The sequence below is a fragment of the Triticum aestivum genome, chromosome 4D, assembly GCF_018294505.1.
Source record: "Triticum aestivum cultivar Chinese Spring chromosome 4D, IWGSC CS RefSeq v2.1, whole genome shotgun sequence".
In the NCBI taxonomy this organism is placed as follows: domain Eukaryota; kingdom Viridiplantae; phylum Streptophyta; class Magnoliopsida; order Poales; family Poaceae; genus Triticum; species Triticum aestivum.
Genome location: NC_057805.1, coordinates 471,922,948 through 471,940,246, shown reverse-complemented (window position 1 = coordinate 471,940,246; position 17,299 = coordinate 471,922,948).

Genomic DNA, 17,299 nt, shown 5'->3' with positions numbered 1-17,299 from the left:
GAGCCTCGCCCGAGCCCCGCCGCCCCGTCGGAGCCTCGCCGGAGCTGCCCGCCGAGGTAGCCGAAGCCGCCGCCGCAGAGTCCGGTTTTTAAAAAAAACCGATTCGGTTTATTTTTTTCTAAACCCTAGTTTTTTTTATAGATCGGTTTATTTTTTTGGTTTTATTACTTAGTGAACGTTCACCGACCCGTTCGTTTTAACGAACATGTTCGTCGGATTGTCGCTGTTAACGAACGTTCGTTCGTTTAACTGTTCGTCAGTTTTTCTTTTTCGTCGGAATTTTTCCGCGATTATTCCAGATCGCGATTTCTGATCAGATCTTTGTTTTCGTTTAACTTTTCGCTCGTTTATCGGAATCAAGCGATTGAAGCGCCTAGAGTTTCCTCTCGAAATTCTCTTTCCGTTTAACCTACTCAAACATGTTTTTGCTACTATAAAATTTGACCTAGATCCAGATTAGTAAACGAAGCTTGTTTCTTTCGCCGTTTGATTTTCGTTGCTTCGTTCGATTTGATTCTTTTTGCAAACCGGAGTTCTTAAGTTGAACTTTCTGGTTGGATCTTTATTTGAGTTTTACCTGTGCATTAGATGAGTACTTATTGATTGCTTGTTTGTTTGCGATAGAGTACCCGGAGTGCGCCGCTTGCTACTTCGATTCTCTAGGTTACGCGGATCATCAGCAAGGCAAGTAACACTTTGATCATACTTTTCCATACCCAGTTTTTATTGCATTAGATCAATCCTCAAACATTGCATGGTTAGGATCTAATTAAACTGTGGGTATTGGGAAGTAGTTGAGGTAGTACCTATTACCTGTTTTATTTATCAAACCATTGGGAGTTACTTCTACATTTGCTTATATTGCCATGCTATGCTCGTAGACGTGGATTGGGTTTGAGAGATATTCACGACAGATGTGAGATTGTTAACTAATGGTTTACTTAAGGTGGCAACTAAAACTCACATCTGGGTGGATTGAGGCACCTGGAGAACCCAGTGCTGCCTGTATTTTTGGATATCCCGGAGTACCCGTGTGATCATCCTATGGACCGCCACCCAGGCTCAAAGGGATCATGAGATTATTCATGCTAGAAACTTCCGTGTGCAGCCACAAGCTATTATGGGCTCTAGCATAGTTGATTAAGTTGTGTGAGCTCTTGAAGAGGTAGACTAGCAGATGTAGGGGATGTAGGTGGTACGGTCTACCCAGAGTAGAGAGTTAACGCTTCTGAAAGACCGTGTCTTGGTCATCCGTTACTCAAACATCATGCAGTGCGAGAATCAAGCGGAGGCAATCGAGTCTTGTGGGGAAAAGTGCACAAACCTCTGCAGAGTGTACAAACTAATCATGGTTAGCCGTGTCCCCGGTTATGGACAACTTGAGTATCTAGTACTTGGATTATCATGTGAATCTCATCACCATGTTACTTTAATTAATTTTGTTGGATTAATGATGATACTTAATTGGGATTGAGTTGGAGGTACCTTCTCAATGTTTCACAACCACCATGATAGTTAAATAAAATTTATTCCTTTGCAGTAGGGAAAAATTGGCTTTTCGCAAAACTGTAACCATAGAGCTTTCCACCAGCCATATATGCATGTAGTCTAGCCTTATTATGTTCATTATTCTCTATGTGTTACATTGCCAGCATATTCCATGTGCTGACCCGTTTTCGGGCTGCAACGTTTCATGTTGCAGACTTTTTAGACGACGAGTAAGGTGCCTTAGGTCGTGGTCTTATACTCAGTGATGCCGTTGGAGTTGATGGACTCACTTATCTTCGAAGCCTTCCGCTGTTATCGTTTTTAGATGGCCTTAAGCCATATTTATCATACTTATTCTCTCTTGAGATATTCGTTGTAATAAGTGTGTGATTGCTACTCTGTTATAAATCCTTCATTTGTACTGTGCGTGTCAGCATTACTGATCCAGGGATGACACTGGTGCACAGCAGCACAGACTGTTTGAGGTCTGGTCGCTACACAGGCAAGCAGTCAGCAGACCCTGTGAATAGATTATAGATGAGGTAGAGAAGATGAGCATCACAAAGTACAGGAGTTTTGCAAAATGGATGACTTAAAAACTTAGTTTTAGTTCTTCACAGAAAGCATTTCGGAGCTACCGATTTGTAAACTCGGTGATACCGAAGCAGCTTTTGGAACCTAAACTAGTGAACTTGGTCAGACCGAGTCACAGTTTGGTGGTACCGAGACTGCTAGGGTTTCACAAAGAATCGAACTCGGTCACACCGATTTGCAATATTCGGTCAGACCGAAAACGCATGTGCTCTGGCCTAAGTCAAATCGATGAGACCAATTTCTACAACTCGGTCGATCCGAGATGAATTTGGCGGAGACCTAACACTAAATTTTCAAATCAAAACTAATCTACGGGACGTTTCGCTGGACAGGATGATTTCAATCGTGGCAAGAATCATGGCAAAGCAATGTGCTAAGAATCATAGTTAAGGATTAGCACAAAGATTAAGTTCATACCCTAGTTCGGTGGCGAACTTGCTACGGCGGCAACGGCGGGGCAGATTGCCGTTGACGGCGGCGGAGACCAGCGGCGGGAGGTCACTGGCGACGAGAGGACGATCCGGAGACCCGAGGAGGCAGAGAAGGTTATGCGCAGGCGAGGAGGTTCGGAAATGTTTCCAAAATTTGGCCCGTCAGTATATATAACCTGACCATGTCGGTGTGACCGAGTGGAACAACTCGGTGGCACCGAGATGCAAAACTGCAAGCAGTTACTGCAACTCGGTGTGACCGAAAGGTTCTAATCGGTTGCACCGAGATTGAAAACCCTAGATCAACTTAGTGACTCGGTAGGACCAAAAGGGATGAATCGGTCAGACCGAGATGCACAAAGAGGTTTTGGAGGTTTAAGTCTATGACGAATCAGGAAATCCGAGTGCTCCTCACACAGAGTGGTTCGAATCTAACTTGATCAAACTTTGTGATGTAGCATGAATAGAGTTTGAGACGAGGAAAGCATAGATAGCTAGAGGGAGTTCTTAGGCATTCTTGTCCATCCATTTGGCAAAAGAGAAAGAGCCAAACAATCAAAACAACAAATGGATGTCCTCGAATGAGTAAAATATGCATTCAACATGCTCACACAATGAAAATGGAAAATGAAATATGTGACAAAGCATGCACAAACACTCTAGCATCTATCAAGCAATTTGGCGATGACTAGGTCATCTACATATGAGTATTTTGACTTAGGAGTCAAATGAGAACATTTGATCATAGGTCATACTCATCGTTTAAGCACAAGTGGGGTTACCACTTTTACATAAAGCATTGTTGTGTTCACATCATTAGAGTTGCTTTAGCTCAATTGATTAGAGTAAAGCTCCCCCTAGATGTGATATCCCCCCTAAGAGGAATGAACTAACCTTGGGTTTTGTCGATGATGACTTCATGTAGGTGTTGAAGATGTAGATGCTCAATGGTGATGTAGATCATTCGGAGCAATCCTTTGGAGTGAGTTGCACTTTCAATACCTACACGGGTTAGTCCCACAAGGAACAAACAAGGATATCCATAGACATAGAGTGATGCATACACAAGATGATGTCCATGAAAGCATTAGGTTACCTTGTCCCTTGTCTTACCAACAAGAGGGTTTGTGACTCCTTGAACTTAGTGCAAGATATGGAAGTTGTTTGCACTTGTCCTTGCCAAAATGATAAATGTGAGGTATGTTGGCGGAGTCACCCTCAAGAACTCTCTAGTTCTTCTTCTTCTGGATCCACACCATCTTGATGGGAATCCTTGGAGTTGTAGTTGTACTTGATGAAGTAGAACTTGATGTAGTCTTGGGAACCCACTTGACAAAGGCCTTAGGTGCTTCTTCAAATGCATCAATTTCCTCTTGAAGCTTGTCCTTGCCTTTTTGCTTGTGGTCTTGTGGTGGAAGATCATCTTGAGCTTGTGTCCCGTTGAAAGAAGTAGGATCATACTTCTCTCGTTGAGGAACAAACGTCGTCTTGGGGTATTGATCTTCTTCCCACTCAACTCAATTTGCATTGAACTTTCGTTCAAAACCAGCACCTTGATTCTTCCAGTGTCTTCCTTGCTTGCGTACAATTTCCTCAAATTGCTTACTTCCGGCAAGGCTCTTGTAAACACCTTTCTCTATAATTCCCTTCAATAAGCTATTTTCTTGCTCAAGTGTAACTTGGCTAAGAGAATCATTAGTGGAATCAAGAGAACTACTAGAAGCAACAACATTGGATTTAGCATGATTGTTGTTACTACTAGATGAAGCATCTTTCTTGTTCTTGTTGCTAGATTTAACTTGTGGCATGTAAGTAGACAAGAGTAAACGCTTGGCAATGTAAGAAGAACTTTTCATGCAAAGATCATCATTGATTGCCTTTAAAAACTCATGCTCTTGCTCAAGGTTGAGCTTTTCAAAAGGTAGCTTCTCATGAGTCTTTAAAAGTTCTCGATGATCTTCAAAGGTAGTTTCATGAGCTAACTTAAGAGTGTTTAGTTCTTTAGTTAGACGCTCAATCTCCTTCTTATCATCATCATTCGTTTTATCTTGATTATCATGATTAATTGACGTTTCATCATAGTCTTCATCACTAGAGTTGTCAACAAGTAAATCATCATCACCTAGCAAATCATCTTCATCACTATTGAAATCAACATACTCGGGATGTGTTACCTTTGGACCTTTGGCCATGAAGCATCTTCCAATTCCTTCATTTGGTGAGTCAAATATGTCATAGGAGTTGGTTGACACAAGTGCTAGACCGGCAACACCTTCATCTTGAGTATATTCGGAGTCGGAGTGATAACTTCTTTCAGAGTGATGGTCGGAGTCGGAGCCGGATACCCATTCACCAACATGAGCTTGATGTCTTTTTTTGTGTAGCTCCTTGATGACTTATCCTTGAGTGACATCTCATGAGCAACAATTCTTCCAATGACTTCCGTTGGCTTGAGATCTTTGTAATTGGGCATCATTTGGATCAATGTGCACACGGTATCATATTTTCCATCCAAGGCTCTTAGGATCTTCTTGATGATGAATTTGTCGGTCATCTCTTCACTTCCTAAGCCGGCAATCTCATTTGTGATGAGAGCAAGCCTAGAGTACATTTCAGCGACACCTTCACCATCCTTCATTTTGAACTTGTCAAGTTGACTTTGAAGCACATCCAATTTGCATTCCTTGACGGAGTCGGTACCTTCGTGCATATCGATCAAAGTATCCCAAATTTCCTTTGCATTCTCAAGACGGCTGATTTTGTTGAATTCTTCGGGGCACAATCCGTTGAAGAGATATCACAAGCTTGAGCATTGTATTGTAGCATCTTCAACTCTTCCGCGGTAGCTTCACGGTTAGGTTCTTTCCCATCAAAGAATTCACCTTGCAAACCAATACACACAATAGCCCAAACGGCGGGGTTATGTCCAAGAATATGCATTTTCATCTTATGCTTCCAACTAGCAAAATTTGTACCATCAAAGTAAGGACCTCTGCGGTGGTAATTTCCCTCGCTATACGCCATACTCTCCTAGGTTGTGAAACCAAGGCTATGACCACCAAAAGCTATGGAAATCAAAGCAAATGGAGACCAAAGCTCTGATACCACTTGTAGGATCGAAATTATGTCTCGAGGGGGGGGGGGTGATTAGACTACTTGACCAAATAAAAATCTAGCCTTTTCCCAAATTTAGTTCTTGGCAGATTTTAGCAACTTAGCACAAGTCAAGCAATCAACCTACACATGCAATTCTAAGAGTATAGCAGCGGAATGTAAAACAATTGCATATGAAGGTAAAGGGAGGAGTTTGAGGGAGCAAACGCAATGTTGACACGGATATTTTTTATCCGTGGTTCCGATAGGTGGTGCTATCGTACATCCACGTTGATGGAGACTTCAATCCATGAAAGGTAACAGTTGCGCGAGTCCACGGAGGGCTCCACCCACGAAGGGTCCACGAAGAAGCAACCTTGTCTATCCCGCCATGCCCGTCGCCCACGAAGGACGTGCCTCACTAGGGTAGATCTTCACGAAGTAGGCGATCTCCTTGCCCTTACAAACTCCTTGGTTCGACTCCACAATCTTGACAGAGGCTCCCAAGTGACACCTAGCCAATCTAGGAGACACCACTCTCCAAGAAGTAACAAATGGTGTGTTGATGATGAACTCCTTGCTCTTGTGCTTCAAATTATAGTCTCCCCAACACTCAACTCTCTCTTATAGGATTGGATTTGGTGGAAAGAATATTTGAGTGGAAAGCAACTTGGGGAAGGCTAGAGATCAAGATTTATGTGGTTGGAATGGAATATCTTGACCTCGACACAAGTGTAGGTGGTTCTCTCTCAGAAAATATGTGTTGGAAGTGTAGGCATGTTCTGATGGCTCTCTCCACGAATGAAGAGTGGGTGGAGGGGTATATATAGCCTCCACACAAAATCTAACCGTTACACACAAATCACCAAACTCGGTGGGACCGATTCAAAGAACTCGGTCAGACCGATTTGGTTCATAATGTGACCGTTAGGCATTTCGGTGGGACTGACATGTCAACTCGGAGGGACCGATATCATTAGGGTTAGGGCATAACGTAATCTCGGTGAGACTGATTACACAAACTCGGTGAGACCGATTTTGGTAACAGACAGACAGAGAATTGGTCAGGCAAACTCGGTGGGACCGATTCACTCATCTCGGTTGAGCCGAAACGTTACGAAAAGGAAACAGAGTGTTTGCATTGCAATCTCGATGGGACCGATCGCTCATCTCGGTTTGACCGAAACGTTACGAAGGGAAACAGAGAGTTTGCAATCCCTTCTCGGTGAGACCGAGATCCCTATCGGTGAGACCGAAAAGACTAGGGTTTCTGGCAGTGGCTATGTCAACTGAACTCGGTGGCTACGGATGGAAAGAATCGGTGGGGCCAAGTTGGACTTTTGGTTTGAGACATATGTGGATATGAGAAAGTAGTGGAGGATTTTGGAGCATATCACTGAGCACTTTGAGCAAGAACCTCATTAAGCAACACCTCATCCCTTCTTAATAGTATTGGCTTTTCCTATAGACTCAATGTGATCTTGGATCACTAAAATAGAAAATGTAGAGTCTTGTGCTTTGAGCTTGAGCCAATCTTTTGTCCTTAGCATTTTGAAGGGTCCACTTTCTAATCCATGCCATGCCAATCATTGAGCTTTCCTGAAATATTTATCTTGGAATAGCATTAGCTCAATGAGCTATATGTTGTTAGGAATTACAAAAACCACCAAGGGATAGTTGCACTTTCAGAAGTGATCCATTATATCTAGGTTTCTCTCCTGTAAGCATACTAGGTTAACTCTCATCAAGCCACCAAGACCTTCACCGCCTTCTGCTACTTCTCGAGCTTGCGTTGATTTTTTCCTTGAAGAGGAAAGGGTGATGCAGCAAAGTAGAGATAAGTATTTACCTCAGTTAAGAACCAATGTATCAATCCAGTAGGAGGCACAAGCAAGCCTCCAATCTATGCACCTGCATAAACTAACAAACACTTGCACTCAACACGAAACAGGGGTTGTCAATCCCTTCACAGTCTCGAACAAGAGTGAGATCTAATAGAGATAGGTATAAAAGATAAATAAAAAGGCAAACTAAAGTAAATGTAAATAAATTGCAGAAAAGTATTTTTGGGTTTTTTGGTTTATAGATCTGAAAATATATGATGGAAATAGACCCGAGGGCCATAAGTTTCACTAGAGGCTTCTCTCTTGAAGATAGCATACAGTGGGTAAACAAATTACTGTTGGGCAATTGATAGAAAAGCGCAAAGTTATGACGATATCTAAGGCAATGATCATGAATATAGGCATCACGTCCGTGTCAAGTAGACTGAAACGATTCTACATCTACTACTATGACTCCACACATCGACCGCTATCTAGCATGCATCTAGAGTATTAAGGTCATAAGAACGGAGTAACGCCTTAAGTAAGATGACATGATGTAGAGGGATAAACTCAAGCAATATGATATACACCCCATCTTTTTATCCTTGATGGCAACAATACAATATGTGCGTCGCTACCCCTTCTGTCACTGGGTGAGGACACCGCAAGATTGAACCCAAAACTAAGCACATCTCCCATTGCAAGAAAAATTAATCTAGTTGGCCAAACCAAACCGATAGTTCGAAGAGAAATACAAATATATATTAATCATGCATAAAAGAGTTCAGAGAAGACTCAAATAATATTCATAGATAATCTGATCATAAATCCACAATTCATCGGATCTCAACAAACACACCGCAGAAAAGTATTACATCGAATAGATCTCCAGGAACATCGAGGAGAACATTGTATTGAAGATCAAAGAGAGAGAAGAAGCCATCTAGCTACTAGCTATGGACCAGTAGGTCTGTGGTAAACTACTCACGCGTCATCGGTAGGGCAGCAAGGTTGATGTAGAGGCCCGCCGTGATCGAATCCCCCTCCGGCAGATCGCCGAAAAAGGCCCCAAGATGGGATCTCATGGGAACAAAGGCTTGCGGAGACAGAAAATTATTTTGGTGGATGCCTCTGATGGTTTGGGAATATTTGAGAATTTATAGTGCAAAGATTAGTGTTGGAGGACTCCCGAGGGGCCCACAAGCCCCCAGGGCGCCTCCCCGAGGGGCGGCCTAGCAGGCTTGTGGCCTCCTCGGGAACCTTCTGCCCCCCTCTCCAAGTTCTCTGGATGTCTTCTGGTCCAAGAAAAATCATCGCAAAAGTTTTATTCTGTTTGGACTCCGTTTGATATTCCTTTTCCGTAAAACTCAAAAATAAGAAGAAAAAAAACAGAAACAGGCACTAGGCTCTAGGTCAATAGGTTAGTCCCAAAAATAATATAAAATATCATATTAATGCATATAAAACATCCAAAATAGATAATATAATAGCATGGAACAATAAAAAATTATAGATACGTTGGAGACGTATCACCTTCCTCTTCGCGGGTGAAAGATTATGGATGTCGCCTAGAGGGGGTTTGAATTGGCGCTTTAAAAAAAGGGATAACTGATTTGAGTAGGGTCACACTCGGCAGGTTTACCCCTAGTTTCCGAAAACACTTGTTCCTGCCCAAACCACTTTGTTCCTCTTATGCTTTTACCCTTTGACCGTTTGACCATCACTTTGAAAGCTTTATAAAAAATTCATACTAACTCAGAAAAATTCAAATAAGATATCAAAATGTTTAGAAAAGCATCACCTATATGTGCATGTCATTTGCATTCATGAAAAAAGTGTTGGCCAGTCGCCATCTCAGTTTTAGCTCATATGATCTTAGCATGAATAGTAAAATCTAAAGACATTCTAAAAATTCTAAAAAAAATTGGTGGCAAACTTTGACCAATGTCTTGAGTGTCTGCCAAGTTTCATAACGGAATGACATTCGTGGAAGTCGTGGCAAAAAACAAAAATCAATGCTCCAAAATTTATTTATTTTACCACGACTTCCACGAATGCCATTCCCTTATGAAACTTGGCAAGCACTCAAAACATTGGTCAAAGTTTGCCACCAATTTTTTAGAATTTTTAGAATATTTTTAGATTTTACTGTTCATGCTAAGATCATATGAGCTAAAACTGAGATGGGGACTGGCCATCACTTTTTTCATGAATGCAAATGACATGCACATATAGGTGATGCTTTTCTGAACATTTTGATATCTTATTTGAATTTTTCTGAGTTAGTATGAATTTTTTATGAAGTTTTCAAAGTGATGGTCAAACGGTCAAAGGGCAAAATCATAAGAGGAGCAAAGTGGTTTGGGCAGGAACAAGTGTTTTTGGAAACTAGGGGTAAACCTGCCGAGTGGGACACAACTAAGGGCACCAAATTAATTATCCCTTAAAAAAATTATGGTTAGGCTTGAACAAATGAGGAATAGAACTAGCGTTTAATTTGTCAAGCACAAAATCTAAAACAACTAGGCTCACCTGTGTGCACCAACAACTTATGCTAAGCAAGATAAACAACTAAGTTATAGCAAGATATCTAAATGAAACAATATGCCTATCACAAAGTAAGTACATATCTAAAGGGCTCGGGTAACAGATAACCGAGGCACATGGAGACGACGATGTATCCCAAAGTTCACACCCTTGCGGATGCTAATCTCCATTTGGAGATGTGTGGAGGCATAATGCTCCCCAAAATGCCACTAGGGACACCGTAATCTCCTCAAGCCCTTGCACAATGAAAGATGTCGTGATTCCATTAAGGGACCCTTGAGGGCGGTCACTGAACCCGTACAATTGGCATCCCTTGGGGACGGTCACCGGAACCCATACAAATTGCTCGGGGCAATCTCCACAACTTAATTGAAGACCCCGACACTTGCCCGGAGCTTTACACCACAATGACTGAGCTCGGCAACAACACCAACCGTCTAGGGCACCAAAACACCAAAGAGGAACAAGCTCTAGGGTGCCCAAACACACAAGAGTAATAAGCTTCTCAACTTTTCACTTCCACATATCACCGTGGAGAACTCAAGCCTATGCACCAAACGCAATGGCAAGGGCACACGGAGTGCCCAAGTCCTTCTCTAACAAATCCCACCACAACAACTAATGCTATGGAGGAAAATGAGAGGAAGAACAAAGAAGATAACACAAATAACTCCAAGATCTAGATCCAAGGGGTCCCCCTCACATAGAGGAGAAAGTGATTGGTGGAAATGTAGATCTAGATCTCCTCTCTCTTTTCCCTCAAGGACTAGCAAGAATCATTGGAGGGATTGAGAGATAGCAAGCTCAAAGAAGGTTAGGAATGGGGGGATAACACGAGCTCAAAGAATAAGAACCATTGGGGAAGAAGACCCCCTTAAATAGCCCCCCCCCCAAATCCAACTGTTATGCCCACTGGCCGTGCTCAAGCTGTACTACCGCTTGGAGAGCAGTGCTACCACTTAGCATGGTCAAAGAAACCCAATGAGACACAAAATTAAGGGCGGTAGTGCAATCAGAGCGGTACTACCGCTCGCTTGGAGCGGTACTACCGCTCCACTGCCACTCTACTACCGTGAAATTCATGATGAGTTACAGAAGCACTTTCCCAAGAGGAAATAGTTGCGGTATAACACAACGGAGGTACCGCATGAAGCGGTACTATTGTGGTGCCGAGCGGTACCACCGCTTGGGTGCAGCAAAAATGCCCAAAAAAAATAGAGGCAACAAGTAAGACCGAAACCGTTATATCTTTTGCATACGGGCTCCAAAATCAGGAAACTCAAGCTTGTTGGATAGACGACGACAAATACTATCCAATAGTGACATGATATATTAAGAACTAGCAATGGAGAAGACATGCCCACAGGATAAGGAAGAGGACCTTCCCTAAGAATGAATCGACAAACTCTCCAACACTGAAACTCAAACATGATGCTTGCGAACTCCGCTTTCGATGAGCTTGAGTTCGGAAAGAAGAACACAAAATATAAAACATCACAAAGAGAAGAGCCAAATAAGAACCAAGAAATATGATGCAAAATATGCAATGGTTTGAGATCTCAATGAATGACATGATCAAACTACTCACTCGAGAGCCCCCCTTTGATGGTTCATCTATCGATCCTACAACCCGATCTCTCAACTAAAATCATGAGACCGGTAAAATAGAAAATCTATCAAGGTCAAACCTTTGTCTTGTGCATAATCCACTTGATCTAGATGATGCCGATCTTGTGCTCCTCAAATTGGACCACCTTTCTTGATTGCGTAGGCTCGATGAAGACTAGGAGATTGCTCCCTATACTCCACTATGGGTGAGCCACTCTTCGGCACATCTTCACAAGTCCATTGTCACCCCAATGGACGGCAAGCCTCAAGCACATGATCTCTTCGTGATGCTCCACTTGAACTTGCACAACACGGTGCCTAACCCCACATGGAACCAACAGACAAACAGACCAGTGGTTAGTACACAAAGCGTAATGGACAATTCATACCATATCGTGAGATGCCTTGATCACACTTGGTACATATTCTACGCTTTGTGTGTTGATCAACTTGAATACATGATGACCCACAAGTATAGGGGATCTATCGTAGTCCTTTCGATAAGTAAGAGTGTCAAACCCAACGAGGAGCAGAAGGAAATGACAAGCGGTTTTCAGCAAGGTGTTCTCTGCAAGCACTGAAATTATCGGTAACAGATAGTTGTGTGATAAGATAAATCGTAACGGGTAACAAGTAACAAAAGTATCTAAGGTGCAGCAAGATGGCCCAATACTTTTTGTAGCAAAGGAAAAGCCTGAACGAACTCTTATATAAAGCAAAGCTCTCCCGAGTACACATGGGGATTGTTGTCAAGCTAGTTTTCATCAGCTCATATGATTCGCGTTCGTTACTTTGATAATTTGATATGTGGGTGGATCGGTGCTTGGGTGCTGCCCTTCCTTGGACAAGCCTCCCGCTTATGATTAACCCCCCTCACAAGCATTCGCAACTACAGAAGAAGAATTAAGGTAAACCTAACCATAGCATGAAACATATGGATCCAAATCAGCCCTTACGAAGCAACACATAAACTAGGTTTTAAGCTTCTATCACTCTAGCAACCCATCATCTACTTATTACTTCCCAATGCCTTCCCCTAGGCCCAAACAATTATGAAGTGTCATGTAGTCGACGTTCACATAACACCACTAGAGGAGAGACAACATACATCTATACCAGTATAAAAAGACCCAAAGAGGCATATCCGATTAATCTAGGCCATCAAATCATGTCAATCCAACGACCTAGACTGCTTCAACGTCGAGCGCTCAACACGTTTAGCGTGCAGTTAATTTCATGCCAAAAATAGTGCTAATCACATAATAACACACAAATAATATCCTACTTAATATCCGCATGCACTTAATATACTTCCAAATTAACGTGCATTGCACGTACACATTGACTAGTCTCATCCAAATATCGAACGAATAACAAATTCACATGATTACTTATAACAAGACTTCTCCCATGTCCTCAGGAACAAACGTAACTACTCACAAAGCATATTCATGTTCATAATCAGAGGAGTATTAATTATCATTAAGGATCTGAACATATGATCTTCCATCGAATAAACCAACTAGCATCAACTAGAAGGAGTAATCAACACTACTAGCAACCCACAAGTACCAATCTGAGGTTTTGAGACAAAGATCGGATACAAAAGATGAACTAGGGCTTGAGAGGAGATGGTGCTGGTGAAAATGTTGATGGAGACTGACCCCCTCTTAATGAGAGGATCGTTGGTGATGACGATGGCGATGATTTCCCCCTCCCGGAGGGATGTTTCCCTGGCAGAACAGCTCCGCCGGAGCCCTAGATTGGTTCTGCCCAGGTTTCGCCTCGAGACGGCGGTGCTTTGTCCTGAAAGCTTCCTTCTGATTTTTTCCAGGTCAAAACACACCATATAGCAGAAGATGGGCGTCGGTGGCCTGCCAGGGGGGCCCACAAGGATGGGGGCGCGCCCTGGGGGTAGGGCGTGCCCTCCACCCTTGTGGCTGGCTGGTGGCCCCCTCTGGTGCTTTCTTCGCCAAACATTTTTTATATATTCCAGAAATATTCTCTGTGAAGTTTCAGGACTTTTGGAGTTGTGTAGAATAGGTCTCTAATATTTGCTCCTTTTCCTGTCCAGAATTCCAGCTGCTGGCATTCTCCCTCTTCATGTAAACCTTATAAAATAAGAGAGAAAAGGCATAAGTATTCTGATATAATGTATAATAACAACCCATAATGCAATAAATATCAATATAAAAGCATGATGCAAAATGGACGTAACAACTCCCCCAAGCTTAGACCTTGCTTGTTCTCAAGGGAAAGCCGATATCGGAAAATATGTCGACATGTTTAGAGATAGGGGTGACGATAAAATAAAATACGGACATGAGGGCATCATGATCATCTTAAGAACAACAATATATAATGCCATATAATTTCTTATGCTAAAGTAACAATTCGTTCACAAGGTAAAGTATGAATCAGAAACCTCATTGAAAACTAACAAACTATGATCTTAGTCATTGAAGCAATTGCAATTTATCATAACATCAGAAAGAGTCGATTCAAGAGCTTTTCAGCAAGTCCACATAGTCAACTATCATTTAGTCTTTCACAATTGCTAACACTCACGCGATACTTATCGGTACAAAGTTTCAATCGGACACCGACAAAGATAGGGGCTTATAGTTTCGCCTCCCAACCTTTTACCACAAGGGTAATGTCAACAATAATACTTTATGAAAACCTACATCCGAGTGGATATATATATCCAGATCTTTCCAACACACAGAGCTTGCCAAAGGAAAAAGTGTAAAAAGGAAGGGTGATGATCACCATGACTCTTCTATAAGGGTAGACGATAAAAGTAAAAGATAGGCCCTTGGCAGAGGGAAGCAGAGGTTGTCATGCGCTTTTATGGTTGGATGCACAAAATCTTAATGCAAAAGAATGTCACTTTATATTGTCGCTTGTGATAAAGACCTTTATTATGCAGTCCGTTGCTTTTATTTCTTCCATATCACAAGTTTGTATAAAGCTTATTTTCTTCATACTAATAGATCATACATATTTAGAGAGCAATTTTTATTGCTTGCACCGATGACAACTTACTTGAAGGATCTTACTCAATCCATAGGTAGGTATGGTGGGCTCTCATGGCAAGACTGGTTTAAGGGATGTTTGGAAGCACAAGTAGTATCTCTACTTGGTGCAAAGAATTTGGCTAGCATGAGAGGGAAAGGCAAGCTCAACATGTTGGATGATCCATGACAATATAACTTCTATTCGGATATAAGAAAACATAACCCATTATGTTGTCTTCCTTGTCCAACATCGACTTTTTAGCATGTCATATTTTAATGAGTGCTCACAATTACGAAAGATGTCCAAGATAGTATATTTATATGTGAAGCCTCTCTTTCTTTCTTACTTTCTATTAATTGCAACAATGACCAAAACTATGTTTGTCAACTCCCAACAACTTTTATTCATCATACTCTTTATATGTGAAGTCATTACTCTCCATAAGATCAATATATGATCTTTTTATTTCCTTTTATTCTTTTTTATTTAATTCCCTCAAGATCATAGCAAAATAGCAAAGCCCTCAACTCAAAACTACTCTTTATTATATATCACTCACAGACTTGATTACATAGATAGAGATCGAAACAAAATTCAAAGCTAGATCATACTAAAAACCAATGTTGAGGATATCGCTTATCGTTATCGTCTCAGTCAGCTAGGGATTAGAGATTTATCAGAAATTGGCCGATTAATCGATTTTATCGGTCGACTATTAATCGGACAATTTTTTGCAAATCTCAGGTTCCCAACACTAAAATACGCTATATTCAACACCAAAACAATATTTGATAGAAGTGTTACCTTGATTTCTAGCCTTTGAATCCTCGTATAATTGCAAACAAAATAGGAAAATTGTACATATTCCATAACAAGGTCCACAAAACATAAGTAAACATAGTTTTTGCAAACATCATGCTATGAATAGGTCTGGTTTATCGGTAAATTCCCGATAAATCGCTTGTCAGAATGATAAATCGGTCCAAAAGATAAACGACAAAGATAAGGCATAATCTTGTCAGTCACCCCCCAATTAGTGATAAATCAGAAGATTAATCGGTGAATCGGAAGATTTCTTGAACAATGCTAAAAACTTAATTCTACTAGATCAAGATATGACCAAAAGGATCGAACTAAGAAAAACTTTTAAGAGAAAGATGTGATGGTGATACGATACCGGGGCACCTCCCCCAAGCTTGGCAGTTGCCAAGGGGAGTGCCGATACCCATGTATTTATGTCCCTTTCTTCGGGGGTGGTGATGATGGAGTTTTTGATGTTGTATGCTTCTTCCTCAGCTTGCGCTTGAGGATAGAATTTTCCTCCCTTAAGTCATCGATCTCCCGCTCAAGCCTTAATATCTTTTTACACAGTTCCTGTTTGTTTTCCTGCAAGAGACGAAAAGGGATAAACTCGATCTTAGGTTTCATTGCTTTACTAGGGAGACTTGACTTTTTGAACTACACGTGCATGTCCCCAGGTTGAGGTAGTGGGACTTCTTCATCTGAGCTTATCTCCTCCTTTCCCTTAGGATCATAGTATTCTTCTTCCTCCATGGTCCAACCACAATGCTCCAAATCCTCATAGACTTTGGGGTCTGCAATGTAATCAGCTACATAGCTTTCTCCCTCCGAATCTTGTGACGACATATTGCTCTAAATCTGCTGCAGAAACAACTCAAAACGAAAACGGGGGATTTTGCCGTGGTACGGTGGTCAAAACTTTGGGGAGATTATATAATGAATTTTTACCGACCATAAGAATTACTGTGCAAGAAAACGGAGTCCGGAGGGCACACGAGTGGCCACAAGGTCGGGGGGTGTGCCCAGGGGGGTAGGGCGCGCCCTCCACCCTTGTGGTGGCCTCGTGTCTTTTTTGGACTACTTTTAATTTTCCTATTTTTTTAAATATTCCAAAACAGAGAAAAATTGCTATTGGAAATGTTTTGGAGTCGGTTTACTTACCGTACCACATACCTTTTCCTTTTCGGAGTCTGAAACATTCTGGAAAGTGTCCCTTATGTACTCCTCCGGTGTTACGGTGTCAATAATATTGGTCTCAATATTTATGGGAGTACGTGAGATATAAAGTTTGATTCTTTGATCGTTTACCACCTTGGGATTTGTGCCTTCGGCGTTGTTGATTTTTATGGCACTGAAACGATAGACCTCCTCGATAATGTAGGACCTTCCCATTTAGAGAGAAGCTTTGCTGCAAAAAATCTTAAATGAGAATTGTATAGCAAAACATGATCACGTACATTAAACTCACGCTTTTGTATCCTTTTGTCATGCCATCTTTTAACTTTTTCTTTAAACAATTTGGCATTCTCATAGGCTTGGGTTCTCCATTAATCAAGTGAGCTAATGTCAAATAACCTCTTCTCACCGGCAAGTTTGAAATCATAGTTGAGCTCTTTGATAGCCCAATATGCCTTGTGTTCTAGTTCGAGAGGTAAATGACATGCTTTTCCATAAACCATTTTATAAGGAGACATACCCATAGGGTTTTTATAAGCAGTTCTATAAGCCCATAATGCATCATCAAGTTTCTTAGACCAATTCTTTCTAGATCTATTAACAGTCTTTTGCAAAATCAATTTAATCTCTGTATTACTCAATTCTAGTTGACCACTAGACCGATGATGATATGGAGATGCAATTTTATGGTTAACATCATACTTAGCCAGCATT